We start from the raw sequence: 8418 nt of genomic DNA, 5'->3' as shown, positions 1-8418 counted from the left end.
CCAATCCGCATTTTGCAGATTGGATTGGATTTCAGCTATTGTGCGGTTTGAATTAGATCCAAAAAATGAAATCCGCACTTAGTGCGGATTGGATGTTATTTGACCAAAAAAGTATGAATTGGATTGGATGAACAGTCCTATGCAGCATCAATTCCCTTCGCGAAGAAAAAAAATTACTCAACATAAATAAAGATAAAAAAAAAATGCACCAAATTAACATAATTGGAACAAAATATAAAAAGAAATAAACTATATAAAATAGACATATGGAAATCTTAATTTGTCAAAAATAAAAAAGTAAAAATTTAAAACATAGCAAAGATTATTTCAATTTGAAATGTGGACCTATTACCTTATATTAAATGGCATAAGTATATAAAGCAAGTTCGCAATGACATGTCCAAATAAAAATTCAGTTCAACTCTTCAATATATATCAATTCTTTCCAAGGTATTTTTCTTTAACCATTATGTATCTTGTCTTACTATCATTTTTCTGAAGAAGAACAAAGCATTTTGTTGCTTTCATTGACAAGTTTGAAGTGCATTTGAAAGTCAGAATATTCCTGCTATAGTTGCCTGAACTATTAAGGCCAAAGAGAGACACACATAAACTCATCATTATGCACTTCAATTTTCTGCATTTGCTTGTTTCCGAGCCTCTTCTCGCATCACTGCTCTAGTATATATTTCATAGCAACAGCCTGCTACAACAACTATAGTGAGTACATCTCCCACTCTCATAAGTCGCCTCACATTAGGCTTATGTGACTTGAATCGCTTTAAAGATGGGTCCTAAGCCAAGACAGCTAGTTCGCGCTTTCCTGGTTCTACATGAAATTGGCGATGCGAGAGGGAAAGGACATCGTTTCTTGCTCCCTGAAAGTGAGAGCGCAATTGAGAGGCAACAGCAGTTTTGTTGAGGATGAAAGCCATGATTGGTTAAGGGTAAAGGTGTAGGGCGAGCGAGAGAAAAAGAGAAGACCGATCAAGAGAGCCTCGCAGTACCGAAATCTCTATCAGATATTCCCACTTCAACTTCAACCCCTATGCTTACTATCATCATTACTTAGATAACACATAAACACTAAAATATACATGCACATATACAAACACATCAGCACAAAAACTTTCAAGTTTTTGTAATTATTTTTTATATCAAAACAAAGTATAAATAACAAGGGAGCATGTAGATATAATATCCATAATAAAAAATAAAAGTGAGGTTAAATTGAAACTAAGATGCTATATTTGAGCACTTATAACTGCGTGAATTGAACAATTAGGAATAAATAATAACTCCATATTTAAGTTGGCAACTAATTTTACCTTATTAGAATAATAGCAAGTGCAAGTTTCTCAGACACCATTACAACTCTGACATCAATCGGTGATTCACTAGCATCAAATAGTACTTTGTCTTTATTTATATTTAATTTTATGAAATTCAATCTACACATGTTCATAAAACTAAATAGTAAGTGCAAGTTTGCAATGATGACCCGATTTTGAAGGCCTATAATGCTTTTTTTGGTTGGCCTTGTTGCAGGTATTTAGCTTAGGGATGTTGTCTAGTTTTTAAAGCAGTTTTATAAAAAAAAAAAAAAAAAAAACACAAGTTGTGAGAAGTGCTAACACATAACAAATATCCACAAGCAAACAACTACTAAATATAATTTACCTCTGGCTTCTTAAAGTTAGTATACCGCCATTTAAGAAGAATAGCAAGTGAAAAGTACTTTAAGGCCAATCTAAGAAATCATATTTGAATAACAGTTTACAAGCCCCTTAAAATTTTAATTGCTTATAGCCAAGTATAAATCGTAACCTTGTAACCAAATATACAAGGCAATAATAAAGCTATTGAATCAACTTTGGTCTCTATTTGTTAAACAACACAAAAACCTGTAGCATCAAGTATTAAATTATCCAGCAAATAAAACCAGGAAACAGAGGCATACACTAGAATTTCACAAATATTGAAATGCTTTTATTCATTTCATTTTTTTGTTCTTTCTTTCTAATCTTTGTTATGAATTACTGTTGAATATTTATGTATATGTATATATTCACCGAATAATATAAGATCATAGATATATTCAATCCTTCTTATTAGAAACAAAATTCTTATAAAAGCAACATAGAAGATAAAGAAATTATAATAACCATTTCAAAAAAAAAAAAAAAACCTTACCCAAAGATTGAAAAGTTAAGTGATGAATAGATATTGGAAGAAAAAATACCTACAAATAAAAATCACCCCTAATAATTAATAAAATAAGTGGATATTTAAAGAAAAGATTTTCTGGAAAAGAATTTTCTAAAAAACAAAAGCCCAGTTTTTAATAAACGAAGTCAAATAGAAGAAGAATTAGGTAAAAATGCCTGATTAATTTAGTATTCTCACCAGAAATTCTATTTGACTGCTTTAGTGGATAAATTGAAAAACAATGGCACCCTTTTTTACCAATGCAAGGTAACAGAAGTAAAATCCCAAAGAAAATTCATAGGGTTTTATGTATGTATATATAACATTAATTTTGAGAAAATCCCTAAATTTTTTATGTATCAAGTTTGGCCGGAATTCCTTCTCCATAGAAAATTCATGGGCTTTTATGCCTCCTACTTACAGATTGGATGAGAAATAAAGCAAAAAAAACAAAAAAACAAAGTACCATTTTTATTTACCTTATTACAAACAAAACACATAGATAGTCCAAACTAACGAATCATAATCAATGATTTGAACTATGATTATAGATATGGAAGATAAAATAACAATCTAGATAACAATGAACAATATCAAGACAATGGAAAAAATAAATAAGTTAAAAAGGACATACAAAGATGAAGATGTTGGTGCTGGGTGTAGCCTTTTTCGAAGCCTGAGCGAAAGTAGGGGACTATGGAGGAACGAAATGAGATGAAGAAATTGTTGAGTTCAGCGGCTGTGCTAAAATCAAAATGAGTTTCGACTGGATGTAAATTGGGGTTATTACTCTGATTAAAAAACAAAAATTAATTTTTTTTTTTTTTTTGACTTCGGCATCTTTTTTTTACCGAAGCAAAATGTAAAAGATAATTTTTAAAATTTTCACTTTTTTCTTCGGTTCCTCTTCTAGCGTCACAGTAGTAGCTGATGCTAATTGTTTTCTTTTAGCTTCAGTTATCCACTGAAGCATAAAATCTCCGCCTATTTTTTGTCTCGGTCAACTATTTTAAGGAGACGCCTTGAACGACGCAAATTGGGCATTTTGTAGTAGTGTTTCCATCACAAACCACACCATGTAATCCTCACCATGATCCAATCCCATGCCCTTGAGCTTTTGGTAACAACCCATCAGTTTGTCAATGTGAGATCTAATGTCACTTGAATGAGCATAATTAGTCCGATGGAACAAAGTGAGACATTCATTTTTCTTATTCTTTGAGAATTTCTTGTACTTCTCCTTGATTGCATTGAGAAAATCTTTTGCAATCTCAGCTTGGGGAATACTATCACGAATGGACTCATCCATGTGATACCTCATAAGCATCAGACAACAACGATTGGAATGTTCCCAATTCTCATAGGACTTTCTATCCTTTTCAGTGGCATCATCAGTAGGTTTCGGAGGTGCATCAGTTCTCAAGGCCAAATCCACTCTCATAAGAGTCAAATTCATCGTGAGAGATTCTAAATGTTATGCTTTTATATTTATTATTATGCTATTTTTAATATTTTATTATTAAATTTTAATTAACATACTCTTTCGTATTAAATAACTTGTATTATTATTATTAAATTTTATATTTTTTTGTATTATTATAATTATTATTCTTTTTTTTTTTAAATAAGCGTGCATATATAAGATAAATAAAGTTAGACCTCACGGTCATTACAAAGAATTTGTTCAGGGATGGAATGAATAGGAAGTCATCCAAACTTCTGGTGGGTAAAAGCCCACTTAGCCACATTATGGGCGCTAAAATTACAATTTCTACTAGTATGATAGAAAATACAACTAATAAATGAGGAAGAGGACCTAATACAAAATGAGACATAGCTCTCAAGCTCCCACCTGGACTCAGTCCTGTTGAGAGCGTTGATGACTATCCTCGAATCACTCTCCACCATAATAAATTTAAAGGCATAGTTCTTCGCTATATCCAACGCTAAGCAACACGCCGCCGCCTCACCGCATAAAACATTCGCAAAATCCACTCTAGCAGTATAAACCCAGATTACCTTGCTCAGATGATCCCTTGCAACAACTGCGATGCACATTGAGTCAAACCCCACTTTTACGTCACGATTCAGCTTGATCCAATCTTGCGGGGGAGGACTCCAGGCAACCGCTAAGCAGGGAGGAGAGCAAGGGAACACCGAAGCATGGTGAACTGCATAAGTAGAGCGAATACTGTCAACGCATTGAAGAATATCAAACAGAGTATTATTATGTACCTTTTCGTTTCTGATTCGCCAAATGGTGTCAACCGTTAAAGAGGCATAGAGGAACACCTCATCTGAATTGAGGCCTTTATTTTTGAGATCCCATATGAACTTGACCCAATCCCACATCCGGATACCAGAACCACAGATAGGATAGATGCCCCAGGGAGAGGATCTCCAAAGATGCATAGCCACATCACACGATAAGAACAGATGCTCAATTGATTCTGTCTCTAAACCACAAAGAGGGCACACATCCTGATCAATAGGAAATTTCTTACTGATCTCAGCCCGAACAGGAAGAGCCTTTGCTAAAATGCACCACCATAGGGTCTTTAGCCTTTCAGAAATTCTACTATTCCACAATTTGTTCCACATAGACGGGGCTACTTCACAGTGAGGCGCTCTGTCAAGAGCTTGGACGAGATAGGCCGATTTGCAAGAGAACCGCCCATTACTTTCCAGGGTCCAGATCCATTTATCCTTACCCTGACCAGAAGGGTTGTCCCCTTTCAAGATGGCTGAAGTAGTGTCTTTGTCAAAAAGGCTGTTTAGCTTGGGGATATTCCAGGTTCCATTTTCCAACAAAAGTTCAGATACTTTGTTCACCTCACCCCTGGGGATACCATTAGGACGAAAGATGAACTCCTTCTTATGAGTAATCCAAGGATCACCCCAAACGTTGGTGTCTTTGCCATCCGTCACCAATTTACAAGCTCCTTTCTTCAAGATGGCTTTGGATTTCACCACGTTTTTCGAGAACCAGAAGTCTGAATTTTTGGAAGTACAATTAAGGAAAGCCTTTCCTTTTAGATATTTCGCTTCCAAGATCTTACAACAAAGGGATTGGCTACCAGACAACAGGTTCCATCCCCATCTTGCCAGAAAGGCAAGATTCATTTCTCTAGTCTTGCGGAAACCCAGACCCCCCCGAGACTTAGGGAGGCAAAGTTTATCCCAAGCTTTAAGATACAACCCATGGTTACCTTTCTCAAACTCCACCAGAAATCGCGAACCATACCATCAATCCTCCCAACAAGCCGGTTAGAGAGCTTGGTCGTTTGCATGGCATACATCGGCAAGGATAGTCCGACAGACTTGATGAGAGTAACTGGCCCAGCTTTAGATAACGTCTTAGCCTTCCAACCCTGGAGCTTTGACGACAAGTTTTCCATAATGAAATTAAAATCGGCGTCCTTTTGTCTGGAGCGAAAAAGAGGCAAACCTAAATATTTGATGTTGCCTTCAGGGGACCCAATTCTCAGCTCCGACTTTATAGCACTTCTCATATCAATGGGAGTATTGTTGCTAAAGAAGATTGAGGTTTTTTGTTTATTGACTTGTTGGCCTGACCAAGCACAAAACTTCTCAATGCATTGCCAGAACCCCTTCACTTCTTCCAAGTTCGCCTTTCCAACCACGATTAAATCATCCGCAAAGAAAATGTGAGTAATTATGGGACCACCTCTACTAAGCTTAATGCCCTTGATCACGCCCTTCCCCTTGGCGTCAATCAGAAGTCTGGACAAAATTTTCGCCGTCCAAATGAACAAATAGGGAGACAAAGGATCACCCTGATGAAGACCACAGGATGGAGAAATCTTTCCAACTTGCCCCCCATTAAGGCATAAGCTAAGAGAAGTAGTAGTTATACAATGGGAAACCCACCCACGGAACCTTTGAGGAGCCCCAAACCCGTCAAGCACTTGATCTATAAAGTTCCAACTCAGCTTATCATAGGCTTTCATAAGATCAATCTTCAAGGCGAAGCAACCTTCTTTACCTTTTTTCCTGTTGAACGAATGGATGATTTCTTGAATGATTAAATTATTATCCTGAATATTCCTTCCCGGGACAAAAGCCGCCTGGGTAGGGCAAATAAGGGCTGGCAATAGAGGTTTAATTCTATTGGCAATGATTTTAGAGATGACCTTGTATAAAACATTACAAAGGGAGATAGGTCTAAAATCATTGGTTCTCTTCGGGTTTTTGGTCTTTGGAATGAGAACAATATTTGTTGCATTGACCCCTTTGTGCATAATACCTGTCCTGAAGAAATCTGAGACTGCTTCACGAAAATCCACACCCACAGTATCCTAGTAGTGCTTGAAGAACATAACAGACATCCCATCCGGTCCCGGAGCCTTGTGGTTACTCATAGCAAAAATAGTTCGACGAATTTCGTCATAAGAAGGGCCTCTAACTAGCTCAGCTTTATCATCGGCAGACAATCTATCCCTAATGAGATCATCGAAATTTTGCACCTGCTCATTATCCGATCCAGAAAAAATTCCTTGAAAGAACTCTAAGAATTCCTGGCCAATTAACTCCCGACTGGAAATCCAAACATCATCTTTATTTAAAATACATTCTATAGCATTCCGTCTCCCTCTGATTGCAGCCGAAAGGAAGAAGAATTTCGAACATCTATCCCCTTCCTTTAGCCAAGAAATCCTGGCCCGCTGCTTCCAGTACAAATCTTTCCGAGCGTAGGCCTCATTGAGAGCACGCCGAATTTCGCACTCAGCATCCCAATCTCTTGATCCCACTGACAAACCCTGGATGGCGCTGAGTTGACTTTCCAAATCTTTAATTAAGTTATCAACTTTACCAAACTGGGATCTACTCCAATGCAAGAGAGCAACTCTAGTTGCACCAATCTTCTTGAAAACTCTAGCGGGAGCCCAAGGATAACACACCGATTTCCAGACGCTATCAACCACCAGCTTGCTCCTCTCATCCAGGGTCCAGCTATCTTCAAACTTGAAACTTCTTTTGAATTTTTCCTCCATGCCATCAGTAAAAAGACATAGCGGCCTATGGTCAGAATTGTAGGTTTGAGAGGAGCACAAAACAGCCTCAGGGAACAAATTATAATTATTATTCAATTTTATATTTTCTTTTATATTATTATTATTTTATATTTTTTAAATAAATTATTAAGTAAATATTAAATAATGTATTAAATTTTATATTAAAATTTATAATTATATAATAAAGTACAATTATAAAAATTAATATAAACTTTCACTACCTAATAGCAATGTTGTTAAATGATTTGTGGACATGAGTAATTAAAGCATGGCTAATTCTAGAAAGGCAAAACAGATACCCATACAAAGAAAGGAAACTGAAAGTTGGCAGTGTACAATTATTGTATTGTCCATTCAAGAGATATGATGAAAATAAGTAGCTATTATATGCACCCGACACGTCAATGCGTTTTCAGCATTATTGTAAAGTTATAATAGCAAACTCTAGTAGAAGGGGCAGGGCTCACACTACACATCTTGGGAAAGCAACGGTTGCCCTGTCCCATATGATAATTACCTATTGGTATTAATATGATTCAGAATGGTAAAAGAGGACACAGTTTTGAACATATCATAATAATCAGTCGGTAGCTTATGATGTACATGATCTTTTCTCTTTCCTTTCTTACATTGTGAGCATTTTAAAATATGAGGAGTGCTACTCTCTCCCATTTTAAATGTTGTTTAAAAAAATTTTATTTATGTTTTAAAAAATAAAATTTTACTACTACAAAAAAGACTTTTTGTTTCAGTTTTTAAGTAACGTATAAAGTATTTGTTTTAATTGGTGTAAATGATGTTATAACCGTAGACATAAATACTAAGAGTATGTTTGGTTTATAGGAATGGGAATTGTAATAGTAATCAACATGTCTATTACTTTGTTTGCTTTCTATTTTTAAATTTTGTAATCCATTACATTGTATGAAATAAACCTCATTACAATGAAAAACCTTTGTAATGGTCATTACAATTACAATCCATTACAAAATTAATATAATATTATAATAAAAATATAATAAAAGAAGTTCAAAAGTCTATTTTACTTTTTATTTAAATATTTTATAATTATAAAAAATAAAAGTAATAGGGATATTTTGGTCAATATACATTTTATTCCATTACATTCCCATACTAAACAAAACACAATAATTTTAATTACAATACTCATTCC

General features: G+C 35.2%; 1 pseudogene; it reads right to left on the bottom strand.

Moving 5' to 3' along the window:
* Positions 1 to 392: 392 nt before the first annotated feature.
* Positions 393 to 2981, bottom strand: LOC115695840 (succinate dehydrogenase subunit 7B, mitochondrial-like; annotated as a pseudogene).
* Between the last annotated feature and the right edge of the window lie 5437 nt (positions 2982 to 8418).

Source organism: Cannabis sativa, chromosome 6 (assembly GCF_029168945.1).
Source record: "Cannabis sativa cultivar Pink pepper isolate KNU-18-1 chromosome 6, ASM2916894v1, whole genome shotgun sequence".
In the NCBI taxonomy this organism is placed as follows: Eukaryota; Viridiplantae; Streptophyta; class Magnoliopsida; order Rosales; family Cannabaceae; genus Cannabis; species Cannabis sativa.
This window is presented reverse-complemented; position numbering and strand designations above follow the sequence as displayed.